This window comes from Vipera berus (assembly GCF_964194415.1).
Source record: "Vipera berus genome assembly, chromosome: 2".
Taxonomy (NCBI): Eukaryota; Metazoa; Chordata; class Lepidosauria; order Squamata; family Viperidae; genus Vipera; species Vipera berus.
The window spans coordinates 1261438-1289318 of NC_138203.1; the positions used below are offsets into that span (position 1 = coordinate 1261438).

Below are 27881 nucleotides of genomic sequence, written 5' to 3' on the forward strand. Positions count from 1 at the left end.
TAGAATAGAATAGAATAGAAAATATAGAATAGAATAGAAAATATGGAATGGAATGGAATGGAATGGAATGGAATAGAATAGAATAGAATAGAATAGAATAGAATAGAATAGAATAGAATAGAATAGAATAGAATAGAATAGAATAGAATAGAATAGAATAGAATAGAATAGAATAGAATAGAATAGAATAGAATAGAATAGAATAGAATATATGGAATGGAATGGAATGGAATGGAATAGAATAGAATAGAATAGAATAGAATAGAATAGAATAGAATAGAATAGAATAGAATAGAATAGAATAGAATAGAATAGAATAGAATAGAATAGAATAGAATAGAATAGAATAGAATAGAATATATGGAATGGAATGGAATGGAATGGAATGGAATGGAATGGAATGGAATGGAATGGAATGGAATAGAATAGAATAGAATAGAATAGAATAGAATAGAATAGAATAGAATAGAATAGAATAGAATAGAATAGAATAGAATAGAATAGAATAGAATAGAATAACAAAACGATAGAATAGAGATGAATAGACTAGAAGACCTCCAAGGTCCCTTCCAACTCTGTTAGTGCTCAATTTACAGCCATCCTTTCAGGGACCATTTGAAGCTACAAAAGCACAGGAAAAAATGACTTATGACCAGTTTTCGCACTTACGACCATCGCAGCCTTCCCGTGCTCAAGCTAACTGTTTGTGCTAAGCAGGTCAGCCATATTCCTGTGAATCTCAACAAAACGCTGAGAGCAGAATTGCCGTGTCGGTGAGGTGAGCAGCATACAAATTTAACAAATGAATAGAATCCCACTTGTGCAAAGGTCTTTCACCCAGACGGCCAACTCCAGATGGAGAGTGCGGCCTTCTCATTTCTAAATGAAGGGGGGAAAAACAAAAACAAGGCACAGATGTTTCCCTACCTAGTCAGATACAGGTAATCCTCTACTTATAACCATCCGTTTAATGACCGTTCAGTTATAACGACAGTGGAAAAAAAGGGACTCGTGACCGGTTGCAGCCTCCCCTGTGGTCATGTGATCAAAATTCAGACGCTTGGCAACTGACTCATATTTATGACGGTCGCAGCATCCCGGGTCACGTGAATATCTTTTGTCAAGAACTTAATTTCTCTATCTTTCTGCTTAACCAACATGATATTCAGGCGGACTCACTTTGGAGAGAAGATGCAACACAATGACGTCTTTTACAAAGGGTGACCACACAGCCTCTTGTTGCCTCTGGTCCTCAGCTTGGCCTGCCCTGCTCTTGCCTCCTGCCGATGGGTTGGGACTGCGACACCCAGAATCCCCAGACAGTATGGGTCTTGAAGTCGCCACCACCTATGAGGATTAATTGTAAAACTGCACGCACAGGCCTACTTTCACAAAATTTCCACTCTTCCCAGTCTTTTCCCCACGTAAACTCAGTTACACCAGGGGTCCCCAATCTGTGTTCCCCGGCCCACTACTGGGCCGTGACCGACTGGCCACCGGGGCACGGAATAGGCTGGCTAGTGCGCACACGTGCGCATGGACTCACTCCCAGCTGAGCTAGCACCACTGCCGCTACACAAACAGGGCGCGGTGTGGTGAGAACGGGGTGCCGCGCAGTGAGAACAGGGCACCACGCAGCAAAAATGGGGCGGTGCAAGCGAGTGTCACACGGGCACTAGCACTGCCCCATTTGTGCCACGCGTGCCCAGGCTGCCGTTTGTGTGCACGCACACGTAAAATGCTTCCCCCTCCCTTTCTCTCCGGTCCACGAACCGAGAAAGACCTCTCCAGTTACACTACTAATCCCAGCTCGCCTGTTGTAACGCCGTCTGCTCTTGGCACTGGTAGTAAGTCCTGGGCAAAGCTCAAAAGTGAGCAAAAATAACAACGGGTTTGCTGATCTGCTCCCAGATGGGTCGGGATGTGTAATGTATGCTGAAATCCTAAAAGCTGCTGTAAAATAGGCAGCCCTCCAGTTCATCTCGTTCCTACTCACTCTTTTCTCCTCGCATGAGGAAAATTAAAGACTTGGCAAGCGAAAAATCCAAAGCACGCAGAGAAGCAAGGGTGGCGGGGGGGGGGGGATTAATTTTTACACCTGATACCCAAACGGCCTTGTTTAAAAATGCAGCCTGAAATGGCAGGAGATCAGTCGGATGCCTGGCGTGGCTGACTCCGGCTATTTTTGGCTTTCTGGTCAACATATCATCACATATGCACACTTTTGCACTTGAGGGTGGCCCCTTGTTTTGCTCCGACTCTACTGTTCTGGAATGTGTTTTAACTGATCACTGGTAGGTTGCAATGCAGGGGGTGGCAAAGGCCAGCTGCTAGGTGATTTTAGAATAATTTAGAATAGACCTGGAAGGGACCTTGGAGGTCTTCTAGTCCAACCCCCTGCTCAGGCAGGAAACCCTATACCATTTCGGATAAATGGCTGTCCAGTCTCTTCTTAAAAACTTCCAGTGTTGGAGCATTCACTGCTTCTGGAGGCAGGCGGTTCCACTGGTTAATTGTTCTAACTGTCAGGAAGTTTCTCCTTAGTTCTAGGTTGATTCTCTCCTTGACTAGTTTCCATCCGTTGCTTCTTGTCCTGCTTTCAGGCGCTTTGGAGAACAGCTTGACTGCCTCTTCTTTGGGGCAGCCCCTGAGATATTGGAAGACTACTATCATGTCACCCCTCACCCTTTTCTTCATTAAACTAGACACCCCCAATTCCAGGAACCGTTCTTGATATGTTTTACCCTCCAGCCCCCTGATCATCTTTGTTGCTCTTCTCTGCACTCTTTCCAGAGTCTCAACCTCTTTTTTTCATCGTGGTGACTGAAACTGGATGCTGTATTCCGAGTGTGGCCTTACCAAGGCATTATAAGTCATTGCCAAATTCTCCTCTGAGTAAATTGAACAAGGACATGGTGGCTGGTGGTGCAAGTCCTTGTCCTATTTGCTCAGATGAGAATTTGAAGCACCATTTAAACTCCATTTATCGTCCACCGGCCTTCAGAAGCCTTGACACACACATTGCATGGCAAACTGATTTATCGTCTTCTGCCTACTCTGAACTACAGGCCAGAAAACAAGGTCTGTAGGGGGGGGAGGGGGGATTTTCTTTCATTCTGGAGACTAGATCTTCCAGTACAGAAATGAGAAATGCCAGGAAGAGAGTGGTCCTTACTGGTCTGAGGTCTTCTCTTTTGGGGTCCCAGCTCTTTCTGACCTCAGTCACACATTTGTTCCAAAGTTGGGGAAACTCTTCAAAGGAAGACGTGGCCTCCAGAGCTTGTAAGAGCACCTGCACCAGCCGAGATCCTCTGGAGGCTTTGTTCTTCTCCAGGCCTAGCTCTGGAGGTTAAATTAATTCCAGATTCCACTTGGCTGAAGTGGAGGGTTCAGCTTGGTTTCAGGAGGAAATATTTCTTTAGCAAACATCAGAGAAATCCCGAGATTGTCTATCTTCTCCTGTTCCTCAGTGTTCCTCAGCCAGATAGAACAGAACAGAACAGAGTAGGAATAGGAATAGGAATAGGAATAGGAATAGAATAGAATAGAATGAGTTGGAAGGGACCTTGGAGGTCTTCTAGTCCAGGCCCCTGCTCAGGCAGGAGACCCTGTGCCATTTCAGACAAGTGGATGTCTAGTCTCTTCTTAAAAACCTCCAATGTTGGAGCATTCACCGCTTCTGGAGGCAGGTTGTTCCACTGGTTAATTGTTCTAACTGTCAGGAAGTTTCTCCTTAGTTCCAGGTTACTTCTCTCCTTGGTTAGTTTCCATCTGTTGCTTCTTGTCCTGCCTTCAGGTGCTTTGGAGAATAGCTTGACTCCCTCTTCTTTGGGGCAGCCCTTGAGATATTGGAGCACTGCTATTATGTCACCCCTCGTCCTTCTCTTTGTTAAACTAGACACTGATCATCTTTGTTGCTCTTCTCTGCACTCTTTCTAGAGTCTCGACATCTTTTTTACATCGTGGTGACCAAAACTGGATGCAGTATTCCAGCTGTGGCCTTACCAAGGCATTGTAAAGTGGTATTAGTACTTCACTTGATCTTGATTCTATCCCTCTGTTGATGCAGCCTAGAACTGTGTTGGCTTTTTTGGCAGCTGCAGCACACTGCTGGCTCATATTGAAGTGATTGCACAGTTACTACTATTGAGCAAGGTACCACCTATACTATACCTGTGCATTTGATTTTTCCTGCCTAAATGTAGAACCTTACTTTTTTCACCATTGAATTTCATTTTGTTAGACAGTGCCCAGTGTTCGAGTCTGTCCAGATCCTTCTGTATCTTAAGCCTATCTTCTGGAGTATTGGCTATTCCTGCCAGCTTGGTGTCATCTGCAAATTTCATGAGTTCCCCATCTATCCCCATCTCTCTACATGGGGCTGCCCTTGAGGACCACTCGGAGGCTTCAACTGGTGCAGAATGCAGCCGCGCGAGTTGTGTTGGGGGTCTCCCGATACTCCCATATTACACCTCTGCTCCGCGAGCTGCATTGGCTTCCAGTTGCCCTCCGGGTGAGATTCAAGGTGCTGGTGATGACCTATAAAGCCCTACATGGCATGGGTCCGGATTACCTACGGAAGCACCTGCTGCCAGCGTCAACCTCCCTCCGTCCAGTGCGCTCCCACAGAGAGGGCCTCCTCAGGGTGCCTCCGATCAGAGAATGTCGACTGGTGGCCCCCAGGGGCAGGGCCTTCTCTGTGGGCGCGCCAGACCTGTGGAACCGCTTGCCGGTTGAGCTCCGGATGGCCCCCGACCTTCGCTCCTTCCGACGCGATCTAAAAACCTATTTATTTGAACAAGCCGGCCTGGTCTGATGGGTTCGGGGTTTGGTTTTGGGTTTTAACATAGCTTTTAACTATTGTATTATATCAGGCATAATTATTTAATCTTTTTTAACTTTTGTATTTTGCATTTTGATATTTATTGCCCTGTACACCGCCCCAAGTCCTTCGGGAGAAGGGCGGTATAAAAATTTAATAAATATAAATATAAATATATCCCCTCATCCAAATCGTGGATGAAGATGTTGAAGAGCACTGGGCCCAGAACACCCCACTACACACTTGCCTCCATGTAGATGCGTTTCCATTGAGGACCACACGCTGAGTACGGCCTAAATATAAAAGGGAATAGTACCAAGAAGGAACAAAAGAAAGTAGTAGTAGTATAAACGGGAGACACTTTTGTTTTGGGGTTTCCCCCCCCCAAAAAAAATACTTTAATCTCAGGATGTGTGTTATAAGGGAAGCAGAAAAGAGAAGCAACCCATATGGTCTTTTGGGAAATGATTTAAGAGCCTTTGTTTCTGCCTTTCCTTTAATATCCCCAAAATGAATCTATGCCGATATTTGGGCAATACAAAAATTAAACCGATGCTTCATTATCCTTTTAAAAGCCAATGATAAACAACTGATTTTTTGGGGAGGGGCGTGTGTTTGGGTAGCGAACAATTTAGCTCTGTTCACTGCAACGTAGGTTTTCCTTCAAAAGCTTTAATTAACTGCTGCTCTCTAAGCTTCTCCGCGGTTCCCACCAGCCGGCGGGAACAAGGATTCCAACTGCTTAGCGGCCCATTCAGGGCTGACATTATGCTGCACGAAGCATTTTGCCACATCGGATGCCGCATTTATACAACCCCGTTTCCCGTTCGTGTCCCCCCTTTCTTGATTTTTGAGAGGAGCCTCTGCGGGTGGAAACGGGGAAAGCCAAAATATTTGCCTTCTCTGTCGAACCAGGGAAAAGCACAGGGCTTGTTTGATGCAAGCAGTCCTCAACTTGCAAGCACCATTTGCAGCAGAATTATCGTCATTAAACCAGGTGGGGGTTAAGGGAATCCTGCCTGGTTTTACAACCAATTTTTTCCAGGGATGTTAAGCGACTCACGGCTTTGTTAAGCAAATCAGGCTTCCCTGATTTCGCCTTGGTTGCCAGAGGCCGGCTGTGACGGTCACAGATCATGTGACTTGAATGAACCTTTATTGAAAGGGTTTCCTGCCTGAGAAGGGGGTTGGTCTAGAAGACCTCTAAGGTCCAAGTTTAATGATGATGATAACCTTCTGACAAACAAAGTCCATGGGGAAACCAGATGCACTTAACAACCCTGTTACTAACTTAACAACTGCAGCGATTCACTTAATAACTGCAGCCAGGAAAGTTGTAAAATGGGTCAAAGCTCATTTGACAGCTGCCCTGCTTAGCAACAGAAATTGTGGCTTAATTGCAGCCATAGGTTGAGGGTTGTCTGTAACCAATGCTAGAAATTCTGAATTCTCTTAAACTTCCTTTAAGGAAGCTTGAATAACTTTCATGCCAGCCTGACACTGAACTTTTGAAAACCAACCGGGAACCAAGGAGAAATTTCATGACAGTTAGCACAATTAATCCGTGGAACTACTTGCCTCCAGAAATTGAGGGTGCTCCATAGAACAATTAACCAGTGGAACCACCTGCCTCCAGAAGCGGTGAATGCTCCAACACTGGAAGTCTTTAAGAAGAGACTGGACAGTCATTTGTCTGAAATGGTGGTATAGGGTTTCCTGCCTGAGCTGGGGGTTGGACTAGAGGACCTCCAAGGTCCCTTCCAACTTTACTACTACTACTACTACTATTGGATGTTTTTAAGAAGAGATTGGATGGCCATTTGTCTGGAATGGTGGTATAGGGTTTCCTGCCTGAGTAGGGGGTTGGACTAGATGACCTCCAAGGTCCCTTCCAACTTTACTACTACTACTACTACTACTACTACTACTACTACTACTACTATTATTATTGGAGGTTTTTAAGAAGAGATTGGATGGCCATTTGTCTGGAATGGTATAAGAGTCTCCTGCTTGAACAAAGGGGTTGTACTTCTAAGGTCCCTTTTAACTGTTATTCTGTTATTCATTAAACCCAGTTGAAACGAACCATTTCAATTCAAATCCTGTCAAAAGGAACAGGACGCCCAATGAACAGCAAAGCAGGTCTGTCCGAGATTTCCCCCCTTTTCAGTTACTGTACATTAAGTTTTTATCTTTTAAACTTTTGCACGTTGCTTAGAGTCACTTCCGTGCTCGAGGTGGCTATATTTTGTCTTTTTTTTGGGGGGGGGGGGGAAGGCTAAAGTTTTCCTGCACGTACTTTGTTTTACCTCTCCTCCTTTCCCCGAAATCATGACCGTAAAGAAGGACGGAAAAGATTATTGGTGATGGCCGGGAAATGCCCTTGCTAATGGCTTTGCCTTGACTGAAGCTGAACATCCGCAAGGCCACCCAGCTTTTCCATCAAGCGAAAGTTCTAAGTCAGTGTCAGCTTCAAGGGAAAATAGCGACAGCGCTTAGATTTATATCCCGCTTCACAGGGCTTTACAGCCCTCCCTAAGCGGTTTAAAGAGTCAGCTTATTGCCCCCTACAATTCGGGTCCTCAATTTACCGACCTCGGAAGGACGGAAGGCTGAGTCAACCTTAAGCCGGTCAGGATCGAACTGCTGACAGAGAGGAGTAAGTTAGCCTGCAGTACCACATTCTAACCACTGCGCCTTCAGAGAGAGAGATTTAGATTTAGATTTATTAAATTTATATGCCACCCTTCTCCCCAAGGACTCAGGAGGGAGGGAAGGAAGGAAGGAAGGGAGTTTGCAGCCCTCTCTGAGCAGTTTACAGAGTCAGCTTATTGACCCCAACATTTGTGCGAGCAGCAAGAACATAGGACCACCACTTGCAGAAATGGAGCTGCGTGCACACCTGCCGCTCACATGGAACCATGGCCTCGCCACCCCCCCGTCCCATTGCTGGTCTGCCAAGATGGAAAGGCTGGGGACTGCTGCACTAGAAGACAAGAATAAGGTGCGAAAAATTTTTAATAAGCTAAATCAGGGGTCCCCAACCTATGGCTAGCGGGCTACAGAAACAGCTGGCCGGTGCACGCACACGTGGGTGCGCATTTACCCCCACCACCACTCATGCTAGCACCTGCGGCCTTTTGCGCATGTGTGTGGGTGCGAACGGGGGTCCTAGCGTGGGGCGGGTGTCCGCAGCCCATTTGCACATGTGCCACTAGCCCAGGTAATTTGCACAGCACATGCCTCATACCCAAACCGAGCTGCTAGTGCTGCACCAGTGTGCGTGGCCCCATGCACACGTGCGCACGCTCACCAATTTTGAAGCTGCTCTCCTTTTCTCCAGTCCTTGAGCCGGGCAAGGTTGGAGACCTCTGAGCTAAATGAATGAAATTCAGAGACGGATAAAAAAAAACACAACCCTTTACTTGGGAAGCCAAAATCAAACATGCAAAGATCTCACTTCCACATGCTAATGAAAAAAAAATGAAGATTCCAAGTTGAATTCAGAAAAAAAGTGGTCGAACTGGAAGAAATACAAATTGTGCTGAACTTACAGCCGTTCGCTTAGCGACCGTTTAAAGTTTTATAGTGGTCCTGAAAAAAAGGGACTGATGGCCAGTTACTTGCCTTCGTGACCCCTGAAGCATCCCTGTGTGTACACCTATTCAAAATTCAGATGCTTAGGAACAGGTGTGTATTTGCAACAGCTGCAGCATCCGGGGTCCTGCGATTGCTGTAACCCTCCTGGGGGGTTTTCTGACAAGCAAGCTCAATGGGCGGAGCCAGATTTGCTTACTGACGGTGTCATTAACTCCTGCCTCAAAAATGTCATAAAATCGGTCACGACTCACTTAAAGACTGCACAGCTCAGTGATGGAAGTTCCAATTCAGACTGTGGTCGTAAATCAAGGCCCCCAACCTTTTGGGCACCAGGGACCGGTTCCGTGGAGAGGTTTTTCCACGGACCAGAAGTTGGGTGATTTTGTGTGCTGCCTGCATCCCACGGATGGGGCTTCGCTTGTTTGTGCGGACCGGTTGCTGGCGTGCCACAGCCCGGTACCGGTCCACGGACCAGCGGTTGCAGACCACAGCTCTTAAGATAAAAATGTTCTGCTCTATTTAGCATGCTATTATCTACTTATTTACATCTTGTTCACAGGGATAAGGCTAATTTCACTGCTTCTCTAAAAAGGCATAATGGTTCCGCACAGTATATTCTAAGTCAAATGCTGTAGCTATAAACCACGATGTCTACATCCACAAAACCCTTTCAAATCCAAACCCAACAGGATTATATTATGGACGGTCAGGAGGGGTCAACCCAGCCAATGAACCTCAACTCAAACCAAGGTCCGAAACTTAACTGCCGTGGCCTTTCCAGCTTCACTTCTACAATCATAGTATGTCCTTCTGTAAGACTGCCAGCCACTCAAAAGAAATTTTAGCTAATAAATTATACAATCACTCATATGAGGAAAAAGATTAATTAAATCTAATTAAATTAGATGAAAAGGAACACGGGTGACAATAGCAATTTAAGTATCCGTGGTAATTCTACACATAAAATCCAGCATGAACAGGAAACACTAACCCGGCACATAAATAAGAAGGGTGCAGTGTTTAGAATCAGCCTGAAATAACTCAGTGTACAGCGTACAATAATTTCCTGAAAGCCAGTCTGATCAATAAGGGGAGTCCCCTCATCCCCTCTCAGCTGGTGGGAGAATATTTGTAGCTCAAGGTTGAACTGAAGGTCCTGGCTGCTCTCTTGAGCTTGCTTCTTTTCCTGCAGATGTTTCATGACCCAAACTAGGTAACATCATCAGTGCTAGAAAGGGGGTTGGTGGAGAGGAGGAGGACGACTGTGAGGTCCATGGTCCTCTCTGAGTTTGGTTGATATTTTTGCAGACTTTTCATGACCAAACTAGGTAAAATCATCAGTGCTAGTAAGGAGTGAATTTGTTCTCCATTTATATGGAATTGGGTATGTGTACTTTAACGAAGAGAAGAGTGAGGGGTGACATGATAGCAGTCTTCCAATATCTCAGGGGCTGCCCCAAAGAAGAGGGAGTCAAGCTATTCTCCAAAGCACCTGAAAGCAGGACAAGAAGCAACGGATGGAAACTCATCAAGGAGAGAAGCAACCTGGAACTAAGGAGAAACTTCCTGACAGTTAGAACAATTAACCAGTGGAACAACCTGCCTCCAGAAGCGGTGAATGCTCCAACACTTTAAGTTTTCAAGAAGGGACCGGACAGCCATTTGTCTGAAATGGTATAGGGTTTCCTATCTGAACAGGTTGGACTAGATGACTTCCAAGGTCCCTTCCAACTATTATTATTATTATTATTATTATTATTATTATTATTATTATTATTATTATTATTATTATTATTATTATTATTATAATAATAATATTCTAGCCTCCTGCCCTCTCAGTGCCAGTGGAGAGCGGCCCTAGAAGTTCTTTGGTTAGGCTGATTACTGTTACCTTGTTTGGCAATTTCTTGATTGGTAGCTTCAAATGGATATTAAAAAGGAAGGAGAAAGGATCACAGGTATCAACATGGGAAAGTATCAGGACTTATTTCTCTCACGGTCTACATGGCAGAATTTTTTTTTTCAATGAAGAAGCCAAGTCTTCCCCTTAATAGCAATGGTACTTAAAGACTTATATACCACTTCACAGTCCTTGCAGCCCCCACTAAGTGGTTTACAGAGTCTGCATATTTGCCCCCAACAATCTGGGCCTTCATTTTACTGACCTCGGAAAGACGGAAGGCTGAGTCAATCTTGAACCCCGTCAGGATCGAACTCCTAGCAGTGGGCAGAGCCAGCCTGCAATACCGCATTCTAACCTCTGTGCCACGTGGCAGGGCTCTTGGTGTATAGCCGGAGTCCTCAAACTTGGCCACTTTAAGACTTGTGGGCTTCAACTGCCACAATTCCCTAGCCAGCATAGCTGGCTGGCAGAATTCTGGGAGTTGAAGTCCAGAAGTCTTAAAGTGGCCACGTTTGAGGACCCCTGGTGTACAGCATGGACTGGTTTTCATGGCTGACGGACACCATCAAAGATGGAATATTTGCTATAAAAGAGTACCAACGAAACCTCTAATGACCTATTCCTCACATTTCCCTAAAAATATAAACCGGATAAAATCACAGGACAGACCTTCAAGCAAAGTTTAATTATAAAGTTCAGCTGGCTGGGGAATTCTGGGAGTTGAAGTCCACACATGACAATCTAGACCAGGGGTAGGCAACCTTGGCTCTTTTATGACTCGTGGACTTCAACTCCCAGAATTCCTGAGCCAGCCATGCTGAGGGAAAAGGGAGAAGTCTGAGACATGCTGACTCAGGAATTCTGGGAGCTGAAGTCCACGAGTCATAAAAGAGCTAAGGTTGCCTGCTCCTGGCCTAGACCTAGGCCGCTTTATGACTTGTGGACTTCAACTCCCAGAATTCCTGAGCCAGCCATGCTGAGGGGAAAGGGAGAGGTTTTCAAGCTGAGCCATGCCGGCTCAGGAATTCTGGGAGTTGAAGTCCACGAGTCATAAAAGAGCCAAGGTTGCTTACCCCTGATCTAGACGCTTTTGGAGGCATGTGGCCTCGTAAACATGAAGCCATGTAAGGGATACAAATGCACAAGTTTCTCCAGAAATAATTTAAATCTGCAGGTACTTAAATAACTGGTTGACCAAGTTGGACCAGCATCTGGAGGAAGCCCAGCTATCTCCATGATCAAGATTCTCTTCCCACATTCAGTTCTAAATGCATGAAAGTGGATATTATTTTGCCTTTTCTTTCCAACCAAATTATCTGACTACCTCAAAATAAGATCATCAACTGCTCACTCCGACTTTGTTTGCACCTTCTTTAGGCATCTGCTTCTCTCAGTAAAAATGAGTATAATGTTCAACCTACAGCCTGATTGCAAATCAATATTTTGCCAGCTGTCTTAAAAATCCACAAAATTTCCTCCCAATCACACCTAGGACATCTGCCTTCATAAAGCCTTAGTAAGGTTACCACCTGGAATTGTGCATCCAGTTTGGGTCCTCACATTACAAAAAAGATGTTGAGATTTTGGAAAAAGTGCAGAGAAGAGCAACTAAGAGGATCCAAGGCCTGGAGACTAAAACATACGAAGAACGGCTGCAGGAGTTGGGTTTAGCTAGTCTAAAGAGAAGAAGAAACAGGGGGGACATGATATTTGAGGAGTATTTGAGGAGCTACCCCAAAGAAGAGGGGGTCACGTTATTCACCAAAGCACCAGAGGAAAAGAAACAAGGGTTGGAAAGTGATCAAAGAGATGAAGCAACCTGGAATTAAGGAGAAATTTTCTGACAGTGAGGACAATTAACCAGTGGAACAGCTTGTCACCAGATGTTGTGGGCACTCCGTCACTGGAGGCTTTCTAAAAGAGACTGGACAGCCATTTGCCTGAAATGGCATAGAGTCTCCTGCTTGAGCAGGGGGTTGGACTAGATGACCTCCAAGGTCCCTTCCAGCTCTATTCTCACTGACGCATCAACTGAAAATTGAAATTGTCTTTCATCCATTATTTCTAAGCCTTCTTAAGAGATTAGCCAAATCTGGTTCTGAACAATAATTGGAAACACACCTAAACTGGCTTGCCTGGAGAAGCCCTTCCTGTGTATTCCAGCTGTGATGTCTTCAGACTGGCAAAAGTCACTTCTGAACGGCCTCCTGCCACTACAGAGATCTTCTGACGCATTTTGGCAGCAGGAGTCGATGGTTTGGGTCTAACAATGCATCCAGCCACGCTCTGCTTTGGCTTTACGTGTTGCCCAAATGCAGACCAGGGGATATATTGTGGTTAAGGAGCCCCATGGCTGGATTTTTGGCTTAACCATGTCCTGGATGTCTTCTGAACATGGATTAATAGCTAGTTTACAGTCAGTCGGTCAGTCGTTCTCCATGAAAATGGAACAGAATTCAGATGAAGGTATAAAAATGAAGGTGCTGTTGCAGCAATGGACAGGGGACAACAAAGACGGGCACCGAAGCCTTAACTTTCCATCACACTCTTTGTCCCTGATCCCAAGAAAGACGGTATTTTTTCCTCACTACCAGCTCCCCCAAAAATATAAAAGGAAATTGACAAAAGCAGATTAATATTTGCTCTGGGCTCATACGTATGGCCCATAGGATCTTTCAGCAAACCACAATCCATGAAAATACATTTGGGCTTAATGTGATATGTCAACACCATCATCAGAGTTGGAAGGGACCTTGGAGGTCTTCTAGTCCAACCCTCTGCTCGAGCAGGAGACCCTATATCAGGGGTAGGCAACCTCAGCTCTTTTATGACTCATGGACTTCAACTCCCAGAATTCCTGAGTCAGCTAACTATGTGTTAGCTATGCTGACTCAGGAATTCTGGGAGTTGAAGTCCATGAAGCATAAAAGAGCCGAGGTTGCCTACCCCTGCCTTATAGCATCTCTTTTCTTGTGTGGGTTGATTAATATACTAATGATTGACATTTAGTGATTAATATTTATATATTACTTATAGGTAAGGGTGTAGGACTATACATATGTTACATATAGTATTTTTAAATGTGTTGTGTATGTGTACACTTTGAGAGCAAGGAACTAAATTTCATTTTTAACGTGTGCCATTGATCCCACAGGAAAAAATGACAATAAAGATTATCTAATCTAATCTAATCTAAATCTAATATATCTCACTTTCTTCGTTTGTCCCTTCTGGTATTGCCCCCACGCTAAATCTGGTTGGCAGTCCCTTAATAATCCTGCTCGAGCAGGGGGCTGGACTAGAAGACCTCCAAGGTCCCTTTCAGCTCTATTCTATTCTAATCTTATTACAGGGTGATGACTTGCAACCCTTTGTTTGGTGATCATTCAGCATTGATTTTTATTTATTAAAATTGTATGTTGTCCATCTTACCATCAAGTGACTCTGGCTTTATTTATTAAAGTTACAATGGGGCTGGAAAAAGTGACTTATGACCGGTCCTCACCCTTGTGACCATCTCAGCATTCCCCATGGTCACTTGATCAAAACTGGGGCCCTTGCCAACAGGCACGGATTTACAACAGTTGCAGCATCCCAGCTTCAATGACGGCCAAGGGAGCTTCTAACAAGTGAGGGCGGAGGGGGGATGGATTTGCTTAATGATGGTGTGTTTCATTCAACAACGGATTCACTTAACAACCATGACAAAAAAGGGTAGTAAAAACAGGCATTACAACAACCACAGAAATTTTGGTCCCAACGCTAGTGGTAACTTGAGGACTACTGACATGTGTGTTCACTCCCTACACTGGTTCATGAAACCTGGCTATGGTTTAGCATCTTGGCTTGTTCGTCTTTGCCAAATTGCAGTTTACAAACCCCGCAGCTTTAATGAGGATAAAACTGGCTCCGCAAAGCATCTTTTCAAACAGTTGGGGAGGACCATTCTTAGCTACACAACAAAAAAGGGGCACCACGAAGCTTCGACATATGTTTTGCAAATGTGTATTTCTAAGTCAGCAAAGTAACATCAAGCCGTCTGCTCGAAGATTGTTGTCAACAGTTTTATTACAAATACTAAATAAAACTTCGGTGAGCTGCATTCAAAATACAGTGCAGTGATGGCAAAAGGATTTCAGACGCGCTGAATATCAATGTAGCCCCCAGTTTACAACCACAACTGAGGTAAAATTTCTGTCGCTAAGCAAGACAAGTTCTTAAGTGAGTTTTGCCTCATTTTACGACCTTGCTTGCCAGAGTTATTAAGTGAATTGCTGCAGTTATTACATTAGTAACACACTTGTTAAGTGACTCTAGTTTCCCCTGCCTGTCAGAAGGTCGCAAAAGGTGAACACGTGACCTCGGGACATTGCAACCGTCCTAAATATGAGTCAGTAGCCAAGCGTCCGAATTGCTGTGCTGCTGTGATGGTCGTAAGTGTGAAAAACAGTCGTAAGTCACTTTTTCAGTGCCACTGTAACCTGGAATGGCCACTAAACACATGATTGTAAGTCAAGGAGTTACAAATGATTGTAAGTCAAGCAAGAAGCCGGTCAGAGGTAGAAAGCAGATTTTTCAAGTTTTCATATTGGATTTATCTTGGCTTGGCTCCAGACAGACTTGTCCTCACTTCTAAAGCCACTCCAGCATTGAATTCGAGTTTCTAAAACAAAAAGAAAATAAAGTCTGCCTATGTGCAGAGGCATGGAAGAAGAAAAATGTTCTTCATTTCGCACACAGAAAAGTTATGTAGCCATGGAAGGCTAATAATAAGAATAAGAATTATTATTATTATTATTATTATTATTATTATTATTATTATTATTATTATTATTATTATTATTATTATTACTATTATTATTATTAGTAGTAGTAGTAGTAGTAGTAGTAGTAGTAGTAGTAGTAGTTGGGAGGGACCTTGGAGGTCTTCTCCTCCAGCCCCCAGCTCAGGCAGAAGAACCTATACCAGGGGTCTTCAAACTTGGCCTTTTTTGACTTGTGGACTTCAACTCCCAGAATTCCTCAGTCAGACACGCTGGCTGAGGAATTCTGGGAGTTGAAGTCCACGAGTCATAAAAGGGCCATGTTTGAAGAGCCCTGTCCTACATCATTTCAGACAAACGGCTGCCCAGTCTCTTCTTAAAAACTTCCGGTGTTGGAGCATTCACAGGTTCTGGACGCAGGTTGTTCCACTGGTTAATTGTTCTAACTTAATGAGATTAAGGCTGATGCAACTCCTGATGTCATTGTGTAGACGGCAGCCCTCAAAGGGGATCAGAAACCTTGTAATCTGGGGGAATCCCACAGGGAATCCACGTGGCAACTTTAGACTTGCCTGATGCCAAGTGAGCCAGAATTAAAAAAAAAAGGCTGCCTCACAGATTACCGAAGGATTTTCCTGTTTCTTTCCAACACTTTTCACCCTATCTAAAAAATGTGTCAACCCCAATTTACACTTTATAGCCACACGTGGAAAGTAATTTTTTGCTGTATATTTATTCAAAACCCGAATTTGTGTTTCAGAACGACACCATTACTTCCTTTGGGTTAGAAAAACGTCCAGAACAATCCCCCCCCCCGCACTTCATTATCCTTCGGAGTTTAATCTGATCTGCACACATTTCTGGAATTAGGTTTACTGACTTCTAAATATTTTTTCAGATGGCATGGCCATTTCTAAAGCTCAACACTGTGTGTTAAAGAGAGAAAGACAGGACCCCTTAAATTCCATTAAGCCTCACTTTCTCCTGTTGAGCTTACATGTACAGAAAGTCAGCAATTAATTAAGATAACCAAATACAATTAAAGGATTTTGGTGTTTGGAAGGGCATGAAGACCCAGCTCCTCACCCAGATCTTTGCTGAATGAAATATAGGTTCTCCTGCTTGAGCAGGGGGCTGGACTAGAAGACCTCCGAGGTCCCTTCCAGCTCTATTCTATTCTATTCTATTCCATTCCATTCCATATTATTCTATTCTATTCTATTCTATTCTATTCTATTCTATTCTATTCTATTCTATCCATATTTTCTATTCTACTCTATTCTATTCTATTCCATTACATATTATTCTATTCTATTCTATCCATATTTTCTATTCTATTCCATATTTTCTATTCTATTCTATTCTATTCTATTCTATTCTATTCTATTCTTATTTTCTATTCTATTCTATTCTACTCTACTCTATTCTATTCTATTCTATTCTATTCTTATTTTCTATTCTATTCTATTCTACTCTACTCTATTCTATTCTATTCTATTCTAAATACCCCTTGGGTATCTAATTGCCAGAGTCTTTTCTATTCTTCCTTTCCTTTTTCCTTCTTTCCTTCCTTCCTATGTTTCTATCTTCTTTCCTTTCCTTTTTCCTTCCTTCCTTCCTTCCTATATTCCTTATTTCTTTTTCTTTCCTATCTAGTCAAGCATCAACCACCACCGTTATCCTGATCTCAAAAAATGCCTCCCAGCCACAAATGGCTTGTTCAGTCTTCCCAGGAAATACAGGCAGTCCCTGACTTAACACCATTCGTTTAGTGACCGTTCAAAGTTGCAGCAGAGCTGGAAAAAAGTGACATATGACCATTTTTTCCCACGTACAGCCTTTGCAGCATCCCCGTGGTCGTGTGATCAAAATTCAAGCGCTTGGAAACCAGCAGGTATTTTTTGACAGTTGCACCGTCCCAGGGACATGCAATCCCCATTTTTAACCTTGGTCAAAGCGTGCAGTCTTATTGCACAAGATAACCCGGGAGTAAACACAGTAAACAGTGGTCTATATTAAATGGTGGTTTATCTTCCACTATCTACAATATCGTACACCAGGAACAATACATGTGTTAATACAACAGGCTTCCACAAACCTTCCCTGCTGGCTCCCAACAAGCAGAGTCAAGGGGGGGGGGGGGAGAAGAGCCAGATTCCCTTAATCCCCTCATGATTCATCTAACTAAAGTGATTTGCTGAACAACTGTGACAAAAGTGACTACAAAATAGGGTGCAACTGTCTTGCTTAGCAATGGAAATTTTGGACTAATTGTGCTTGTAAGTGAAGGATTACCTTTATCACTAGGCAATTATCAGCTGTCCGATAATAACTATATCAGGGGTCTTCAAACTTGGCCCTTTTGTGACTTGTGGACTTCAACTCCCAGAATTCCTCAGCCAGGCACGTGTGCCTGGCTGAGGAATTCTGGGAGTTGAAGTCCACAAATCACAAAAGGGCCAGGTTTGAAGACCCATGGTCTATATCTATAAATATATAACTTTGGCAAATATATTTTTGGTAAAATGTTTCTGTAAAATGAGCCTAATAAATCTAAATTGTCTTTTTGTGCACAAATTATTTGTTATAGTTTTGCAAAAAAGAAAAAAAGTAGGCAAAACAAAGAATTAGCAATCTGATGCTTTCTTTACAAATTAGAACCTTGATATAATTAGATTACCATAAACCATAAAAGTTGTTTAATGAGATTTTTAACAACACTGGCTTGGTTTAGGTCAATTTCACATACTGGTATCCATCTCAGCTTGAAATGTAATAGAAGGGTAACAGTAACTCCCTTGAAAAGATAAATACCAAATTGTAAATTACCAAATGTAATCGCCCATTTTAAATTTAATCAAGTTTACCCAACTGACCTTGTTGCTGTCGTCACATACAGCAGTACTGTGTGCCCTTCTGGTCGTCTAAAATGCCTATTAGTGACTTTTCAAATTCCTGCTTTAGCACAAAGCAAATCCTTCATGCACATTTTATAAATTGCAGATTAGCAAAAAGCATCTATTCACATAAAAAGACAAAACTGTTTTTGAACAAGTTTCTAGTCCTCACTGTATACTAGGTCAAGGCTTTTCAACCAGTGGTACAGGTACCACTGGTGGTACTTTGACACCTGGCAGGTGGTACGTGGCCATCCTAGAAAAGGGGTATCGGGGGAGGGGAATGAGCTGAACCCGTGGTAGCACCGCATAAGCCTGAGCGAGAGACGGCTGGAGCTGCAGGGCTGTCGGGGCTCAGCGGAAGCACCAGGATCCAGCTGGAGCTCGGTGCTGATCCTGGCGCTTCTGAGCCCAGAAGAAGCACCGATCAGCCGGAATGTTGCAGCATCTCCAGGGTCTTGTGATCTACATTCAGACGCTTGGCAACTGATTCATATTTATGACGGTCACAGTGTCCCAGGGTCATGTGAGGTGACCAAAACCTGCTGCAACCACCCAGCAGAGGGGGGGGGGAAATAAAAACCAAACTCCCCTCCAACTCACTCCCGCTGCCAATCCTCAACAGAAATGCTCACAATGAAAACCTCGGACAGGAGGAAAAGCGCCGCCGGGCGGGCAGGCAGTTGTCTTGCTCTGCTGTGGCTCGGGGGGCACTTTTTTCAGTGGCATTGTAACTTCAGTCACTTAGCGAACTGTTGTAAATTGAGGACTGCCTGTACTTCATCACTTTTTCCTTTTTCTTTTTTTGTCATCATGTTTTTGACACCTTGCTAGGCGACTGGTGGTACTCGGATGTTGCCATATCCTAAAAGTGGTACAATGGGCGAAAAGGTTGAAAATCCCTGTACTAGGTTATCAAGGTTATCAAGGTTTTTAAGAAGAGGCTGGACAGCCATTTGTCTGAGATGGTATAGGGTTTCCTGCCTGAGCAGGGGGTTGGACTAGATGACCTCCCAGGTCGCTGCCAGCTCTATATTTTACTATATTAATTATATTATATATATCATACTATATTATATATTACATTATTATTATTATTATTGTTATTATTGTTATTATTGTTATTATTGTTATTATTGTTATTACTATTACTACTACCAGGTTCTTACTACAGTGTCAGATTTTCGAACTATAGCATGTAAGATTAAGGCAAAGTCGACATAAACAGTGTACAGAGATCAGAGCTAAAGTTGCCATTTCATTCTAGGCAGCCATCCTCGGAAATTTTGCTCACAAGCCTGCAAAAAAAAATTAAGTGTATCTTGGGATCCAATGCTCAGCGTTTTGGGAAGGCATGAACTCCAGGCTGCTTTCAGGAGCATCTTTGGAAACCGAGGCAAGCGACAAGCTTTGGGATGGGCTATGCATTCAGCTGCAAATGTTTCTCTACACGAGGGAAGAAAGGATGGGGACAGAGAACGGGGTGAGTTTGGGAGGGAAGCGTCTGTCACCTCACTAGCTGATCTCCAGGGCGATCTGTTATGCCTTTCCGGCTGTAGCAAAGCTTTTTTTTGCCCCCCATCGATGCATCCCCAGAAAGATGGAGCAAAAAGCAACCTGGACGATTCCAGCCTCCCTCAGCCTCCGTTCGGTGCCTTCCACAAAAGCCTTCCGTCTTTCCGGTGACGAAGGAGGAGAAACATCAGACGTGTCTACATGACGAAGGGAAAAGCCGAGGAAGGGAGAGATCTGCGGGGCACTTGCAAGAATTGCACCTGGAGAATGGACGGCACCCACAAACACCTCAACCGGCCCAGATTGGTTTCCTCCAGGAGCCTCAAAGCGGCCACCCTTTGCAAATCTTTCCGCTCGCCTGTCCAAATGCAGAGGCAGGGGACGGCAAGGGAGTGTTGCAGACACTCCGATTTTACTTTCCCTTAGCAAAGCTTCCACTTCCGACAGCCCGTGTCAAATCTCCCGAGCCCGGGTGGGAAGAAGAATATAGCCAGCATCCTCTGCCTGGCGGATATTAAAAGGGAAAAGGTCAGGCACGTCCAAGACCCAGTTGTGTGTGGAATTTGCCAGTTTCCATTTTATATCCCTGTATAAACACAGTGGGGAAGAGAGGAACGCCGGATAGGCTACCCCATTGCCTTGTAAACAACTACAGCTCGGATAAGCGTCTATTGCACATTTTGCGCACCCACAGGAGAAACAACACCACGCTTGGATCAGTTAAAACACTAGGACTGTTGAATGCAGGCTATTATAAAGGGAAATAAATCTGCATTTAACAATCAATAAATCTAGGCAGGCTTATATAGCTCAGCTGCCAAGCCTGCTGTAGGCCATGTTCCTTTTCACAATGCGTTGCAAATTTAGCAGAGTGCCACCCCCAGACCTTGCAAGCCGCCCCCTCCCTCCACGGGCAGAACCGGACAGGGGAATCGGCCGCAAGCCGCCCAGGGCCGCTGGGAAAGCTGAAGGGATTACAAGAGTCTAGGAATGAGTAATCCAATGGGATCAAGGGGAGAGCGGAGGGGCGTCTGGCCTGAAGACATTGTCTGGGAGAGAAAGGGTTGGGGTTTCTATCAAAAGAGAGAAAGATTAGAGATTGCCCTCCAGAGAGAAAATCTCAAGCCTTGATGTGGACGGCAGATTCCTTGATAGATTAATTAGATTAGATTAGATAGATAACAGATACATATATACATACATACAGATATATAATAGAGATATATACATATATATATATATATATGTGCATGTGAGAGATATGTGAGATACATATATATATATATATATATATATATATATATATATATATATATATAGAGAGAGAGAGAGAGAGAGAGAGAGAGAGAGAGAGATGATATAGATGATATAGATGATATAGAGATATGGAGATGATAGACAGACAGACAGCCTTCCAGAGAAAATCTGAGCATCTGCCTTGATGTATGGCAGATTCCTCATATTGTGTGTCTGTGTGTATATGTATATGTATATGTATATGTATATGTATGTATATATATATAATGTTTTCTATATATATAATAATGCAATTTCACCCTAAGCCCTCAAACTAATCCTCCTCTTTCTTTCTTAAGAATTTGCAGAATTAAAAACAACAACCACCATCACAACAATCCCAGTCAAAAGAGGGGCCCGACCACTGCAAGGGGGGGGGGGAGAAGACGACAAAAAGAAGCCCACAGAAAGAAAAGGCCAGGCTGAGCAGCACCCCACCTCTCCTCTCCTCCTCCTCCAACCGCCCCCCCCAACCGGAGGACCTTTGTGCGTCGGAATGATGCCTTTTCTCCCAGGCTGACAGCTCCCCCGCCCCCCCGCCCCTCCCCTCCCCTCCCCGGCCGGGCTGGCTGGCAGATCCCCCTCCCCGGGGGGGGGGGCGACGGGGCCGGGTTTCGCGAATGGCAGTCGGGGAGGGGGGGTCGGGGAGAAAGCGAGGGGGGGGCGAGGGCTGGAGACGAGGAAGGGGCGACCAGCCTGCCCAGAACCGCCCTGGGGGGGGAGGGAGGGGAGGGGAGGGGGGCAGAGAAAGAAGACCCGCAACTGGAGCTTATTTTTTTTTTAAAAAAGGAAAGCCAAAGAAACCCCGGCTGGAGGAGGAGGAGGAGGAGGAGGAGGAGGAAGGCTGGCGGGGGGGGCTCTCTCCCTCCCCCCCCTGGCGCAGCCGAGCCCGCCCGGGGCAACTTTGTATCGCCGCGGCCGCAAAACAAAGGGAAGCGCCGCCCGCCCCGCCCGCAGCCCCGCCAGGCCATGGGGGGGGTCGTCCCGGCCGGGAGGGGGGGGAGAAGAGGGGGGGCCGCCCTCGGACGGCGGGGAGCCCCAGCCCGGCCCCGACCCCCCCTTTCCACCCCCTCCCCAAAAGAGGCGCAGCCCCCCCCGGCGGAGGGAGGTGGCAGGGGGGGTCCCCGCTGGCTCTGCCCCCCCCCCAGGAAGGAGCCCGGCCCTGCGCTGCCCCCCGCCCGCCTTGCTCCCCCCCCCGCGGGCTCACCTGGGCCGAGAGTCCGGCCAGCAAGCCGGGATCGGGCGCTTCCAGGCCGGGGCAGGAGGAAAAGGAAGGAAGGAAAAGGAAGGAAGGAAGGAAGGAAGGAGGAGGAAGCGGGCTCCGCGAGGGGGTCCCGGCTGCCCAGCGGCGGGAGCCCCGTTCCGACGTGCCCCTCCGACCCGGGCCAGCAGAATGCGGGAAGGTGACGTGCCCGGCTCCGCCCGGCCGGCCGGCCACGTGCGGGGATCTCGCGCTGCGGCTCCCGGGAAATGTAGTCCCGTCCGGGAGAAGAAAGCGGGGGGGAGGGGGGCGCGAGATCCGGGGCTCAGGCGGGGCGGGGGCCTTTCCGGAGACAAAAGGAGAAGGGGAGGCCCGGAGGGAGGGAGGGATGGAGAGGGAGGAGAGGCAGGGAGAAAGAAAGGATGCAGGGAAGGAAGGAAGGAAGGAAAAAGGGGTGGCAGAGAAGGAAAGAAGGAAGGAAGGAAGGAAGGAAAAACGGGTGGCAGAGAAGGAAAGAAGGAAGGAAGGAAAAAGGGGTGGCAGAGAAGGAAAGAAGGAAAAAGGGGTGGCAGAGAAGGAAAGAAGGAAGGAAGGAAGGAAAAAGGGGTGGCAGAGAAGGAAGGAAGGAAAAAGGGGTGGCAGAGAAGGAAAGAAGGAAGGAAGGAAGGAAGGAAGGAAGGAAGGAAGGAAAAAGGGGTGGCAGAGAAGGAAAGAAGGAAGGAAGGAAGGAAGGAAGGAAGGAAAAACGGGTGGCAGAGAAGGAAAGAAGGAAGGAAGGAAAAAGGGGTGGCAGAGAAGGAAAGAAGGAAAAAGGGGTGGCAGAGAAGGAAAGAAGGAAGGAAGGAAGGAAAAAGGGGTGGCAGAGAAGGAAGGAAGGAAAAAGGGGTGGCAGAGAAGGAAAGAAGGAAGGAAGGAAGGAAGGAAGGAAGGAAAAAGGGGTGGCAGAGAAGGAAAGAAGGAAGGAAGGAAGGAAGGAAGGAAGGAAAAACGGGTGGCAGAGAAGGAAAGAAGGAAGGAAGGAAAAAGGGGTGGCAGAGAAGGAAAGAAGGAAAAAGGGGTGGCAGAGAAGGAAAGAAGGAAGGAAGGAAGGAAAAAGGGGTGGCAGAGAAGGAAGGAAGGAAAAAGGGGTGGCAGAGAAGGAAAGAAGGAAGGAAGGAAGGAAGGAAGGAAGGAAGGAAGGAAGGAAGGAAAAAGGGGTGGCAGAGAAGGAAAGAAGGAAGGAAGGAAGGAAGGAAGGAAGGAAGGAAGGAAGGAAGGAAGGAAGGAAGGAAGGAAGAAGGGGTGGCAGGGAAGGAGGAAGGAAGGAGCATAGTTTTACATTCTTCCCGGGAGTCGTGATTTTAAGAGGAAAGTGGAAACAGGACACCAGTCAGTTTCACCTGGTTTTTAAAAAAAACAAAACATGCCTCACCTTCCCTTTAAAACAAAAGATAGAAGCCGTCTATTCGCGAAGGCTGGGTGCGACAGAAAATTGCCTGCAGCAATAGTAAATTGATAGTAATATTAAATTTCACACAGCCAGCACGGCTGGCAGCTCCCGGCCAACCTTGGGTGGTTTTTAAAACTAAGCAGAGCGGCTGACCTTAATTTAGGCTAATGTACAGCTTGAACAAGGTACAAGGCTAGTTTTAACCTGGGCTGCGTAAACTGCATCGAAAGCGTCGGTAATCACGTGTAAGCTTATTTCAGAAATGTACCCAGCTTATTTAAATGCAATAAAAAGGTGGGAACGTTTAAATTCATATACAGGGATTCTCCAGTCTGGATGCTATGAGCCACAGCGTTGCAACCTATTTTTTCCAATGATTGTAGCGTCGATCAATCTGTCTCAGACAGGCTTCCCCTGCTCAGATACCCATCTATTTTCCTGACACATTTAATTGTACCGTACGTGTGTCTCCACCTCCCCATTCTTACTTACGTGATGCAATTCTGTTAATTGCTTCTGCTAGGCTGTTGCAAAACTGCAAGCTGCACCATTCCTGGGCAGAGGAGACGGGAAAATTTTTTTTGAAGGGAATAAATGGTATTGACGAACTGGCAGCGACCGTATTATTTCGTTGTGTTGAGATGGTGTATTTGTTGTTGTAGAATCCAGAGGAGGTGTGGAGATTTTTCTATTTTCGTAAGGTCTTTATTAAAAATAAAGCTTCCTTGTTCAGTGTTGCCTTCAGCGTTCATTCATCTTTATTTGGGCGTTCAGATTTTTAGGGGAAATGTGTAGATTAGATTATAAATGCATGTAGGCCTTGAAGCTACAGTGAAATTTTAAAAAGCTAGATATGACTCGAACTTATGACCGCTGCACACGTATGCATGCAGACACACACACACACAGCCGGTAGTCACACGATCACATTTTGGGCTCTTAGCAACCAGTAGATGTGAGTTCCACAGTCACACGATTACAAAGTTCCTGGCAGAAAACAGCAGAAACAACTATTAGATCTACTGGATTCACTTAACGTCCACATGATTCACTTTATGACAATTCACTTAACGGCACTGACCCGATTTATGACTGTTGTAAAAAGAGTCACAAAATTCAAGTCCAGTCAGTTAGTGCCTTGACTTATAACCTGAATGACTCTTTCGTGTCCTAACTTGAGGACTACCTATAAAGGGAGGTGTGAATGCAAAAGTTTTAGGAACTTACGACCACAACTGAGCCTAAAATTCTGTTGTTAAGTGAGGCATTTGTTAAGTGGGTTTTCTCCCATTTTATGACTCTTCTGGCCGCAGTTGTTAAGCGAATCACAGCACTTTTTAAATGAGTAACATGGTTGCTAAATGAATCCTGCTTCCCCCATTGACTTTGCTTGTCAGAATGTGGCAAAAGGGGATCACGTGACCCTGGGATACTGCGACCGTCGTAAGTGTGAGTCAGTTACTAAGCGTCTGAATTTTCATCGCATGAAAATGGGGAGGCTGCAAAGGTAACTGAAAAACAGTCATAAGTCACATTTTTCAGTGCTGTTGTAACTTTGAACGGTCACTAAGCAAAGTGTTGTAAGCCAAGGACTACCTTTATGAATATTTTTATGGCTGAGCTTACAGTTTGGTTGGGATAGAATAGAAGAGAATAGAAAATATGGAATGGAATGCAATGGAATGGAATGGAATAGAATAGAATAGAATAGAATAGAATAGAATAGAATAGAATAGAATAGAATAGAATAGAATAGAATAGAATAGAATAGAATAGAATAGAATAGAATAGAATAGAATAGAATAGAAAATATGGAATGGAATGGAATGGAATGGAATGGAATGGAATGGAATGGAATGGAATAGAATAGAATAGAATAGAATAGAATAGAATAGAATAGAATAGAATAGAATAGAATAGAATAGAATAGAATAGAATAGAATAGAATAGAATAGAATAGAATAGAATAGAAAATATGGAATGGAATAGAATAGAATAGAATAGAATAGAATAGAATAGAATAGAATAGAATAGAATAGAATAGAATAGAATAGAATAGAATAGAATAGAATAGAAAGTAGAGTAGAGTAGAGTAGAATGGAATAGAATGGAATAGAATAGAAAATATGGAATAGAATAGAATAGAATAGAATAGAATAACATTATGAAATATAGAAGAATAGAATAACAAATTATGAAATATTATATAATAGAATAACAAACTATGAAATATTATAGAAGAATAGAATAGAATAGAACAAATTATGAAATAGAAGAACAGAATAGAATAGAATAACAAATTATGAAATATTATAGAAGAATAGAATAGAATAGAACAAATCAGGAATAAGAATAAGAATAAGAATAGAATAGAATAGAACAGAATAGACGCTGGAAGGGACCTTGGAGGTCTTCTAGTCCAGGCCCCTGCTCAAGCAGGAGAACCTATACCATCTCTGACCAGTGACTACCTAGCCCCGTGGTGGTGAACCTATGGCACGGGTGCCACAGGTGGCACGCAGAGCCCTCTCTGTGGGCACACACGCCGTTGCCCCAGTCCTAGGCCTAGGGTTTTATAAAACCTTTTCCCTTTAGGCCTCTGCCACCATGTACCCCCCCCAAAAAAGGTTCAATTAATCAACTTCTCGTGGGGGAAAAAAAGTTCTCGCAAAGTTGGAATTGATTGATTGAACTTTTTAGTCCCACCTAGTCTGCAGCTACCACCACAGCCATGCCCATCCAATTGGCCACACCCACCCAAAGGGCCACGCCCACCCAGCACCTGATGATGCATAAGTGGGTTTTGGGTTGCAGTTTGGGCACTCGGTCTCTAAAAGGTTCGCCATCACTGATCTAGCCTCTTCTTAAAAACCTCCCGTGATGGAGCGCCCACGATTTCTGGTGGCGAGGAGTTCCACCGGTTGATTGTCCTCCCTGTTAGGAAATTCCTCCTTAGTTCCAGGTTGCTTCTCTCCCTGATGAGTTTTCATCTGTTTTTCCTTCTCTTGCCCTCTGGTGCTTTGGAGAATAGTTTGACCCCCTCCTCCTCTTTGCGGCAGCCGAAAAGTAGAGTAGAGGAAGAAAGCAGATACCTACGCGCCTTACCTGTTGTGTTTGTCTTTCTCCTACCCTGCTGATCTCAGGCATTACTGTAAGTTGTGCTGCACCCTGCCAATTTATGACCATCACGTCAGCCACAACTCTGAGCGCTTAATGACAAGAGAGCAGGAACAATCTGAGGCTGGGCCTGAGTCATCTCTTCCCTTGAAAAGCTGACTTCATCTTCCGCAACAGCCGTGATCACAGATCACTCGGGGAGAGCGAAATCATTGTCTGAAATGGTCTAGGACAGGGGTAGGCAACCTTGGCTCTTTCATGACTCATGGACTGCTGGCTCAGGAATTCTGGGAGTTGAAGTCCACGAGTCATAAAAGAGCCAAGGTTGCCTACCCCTTGGTCTAGGGCAGTGATGGTGAACCTTTTAGAGACCGAGTGCCCAAACTGCAACCCAAAACCTACTTATTTATCGCAAAGTGCCAACACGGCAATTTAACCTGAATACTGGGGTCTTACTTTAGAAAAAACAACTTATACATTAACATCTTTTGTCTTAAAAGAAAAACACAATAACAAAGCTTTCAATGATACAAACAACTTTGTACTGAAAGATAAAAGTTTGCATTTGGCATGCTTTTGAACAATTAATGTGATTTTTGCTGTTGTATGCATACTGATCCCCTTCATGGATTACTGCCTTGTCGTGGCGAAGGGGCTTGCGTAATTCAATGAAGCTATGAGCTATGCCGTGCAGGGCCACCCAAGACGGACAGGTCATAGCCGAGAGTTCTGACAAAACGTGATCCACTGGAGAAGGAAATGGCAAACCACTCCAGTATCTTTGCCATGAAAACCCTATGGACAGTACTAAAAGGCAAAACGATATGACGCTGGAAGATGAGCCCCTCAGGTCGGAAGGTGTCCAATTTGCTACTGGGGAAGAGCAGAGGGCTAGTACTAGTAGCGCCAGAAAGAATGAAGCGACTGGGCCAAAGCCGAAAGGACGCTCAGCTGTGGATATGTCTGGTGGTGAAAGGAAAGTCCGATGCTGTAAAGATTTTTTCTCCATAGGAACCTGGAATGTAAGATCCATGAATCAAGGAAAGCTGGACGTGGTCAAACAAGAGATGACAAGACTAAACATTGACATCTTAGGTATCAGCGAACTAAAATGGACAGGAATGGGTGAATTTAATTCAGATGACCATCAGGTATACTACTGCGGGCAAGAATCCCTCAGAAGAAATGGAGTAGCCTTCATAGTCAATAAAAAAATAGGAAAAGCAATACTGGGATACAATCCTCAAAATGACAGAATGATCTCAGTTCGAATCCAAGGCAAACCATTCAATATCACAGTAGTCCAAGTCTATGCCCCAACCACCGGAGCTGAAGAGG

At 44.8% G+C, this 27881-nt stretch overlaps 1 protein-coding gene across 3 annotated transcripts in view; it reads right to left on the reverse strand.

Annotated features, from left to right (window-relative positions):
- The window catches only part of CTIF (cap binding complex dependent translation initiation factor), a 168125-nt gene extending 145950 nt beyond the window's left edge, over positions 1 to 22175 (reverse strand). For all 3 annotated transcript variants that reach the window (XR_014025288.1, XR_014025289.1, XM_081319269.1), the window contains exon 1: positions 22004 to 22175. The gene's annotated coding sequence lies outside the window, so the exon portion shown is untranslated. The remainder of the gene's footprint in view (positions 1 to 22003) is intronic.
- Positions 22176 to 27881: the final 5706 nt, after the last annotated feature.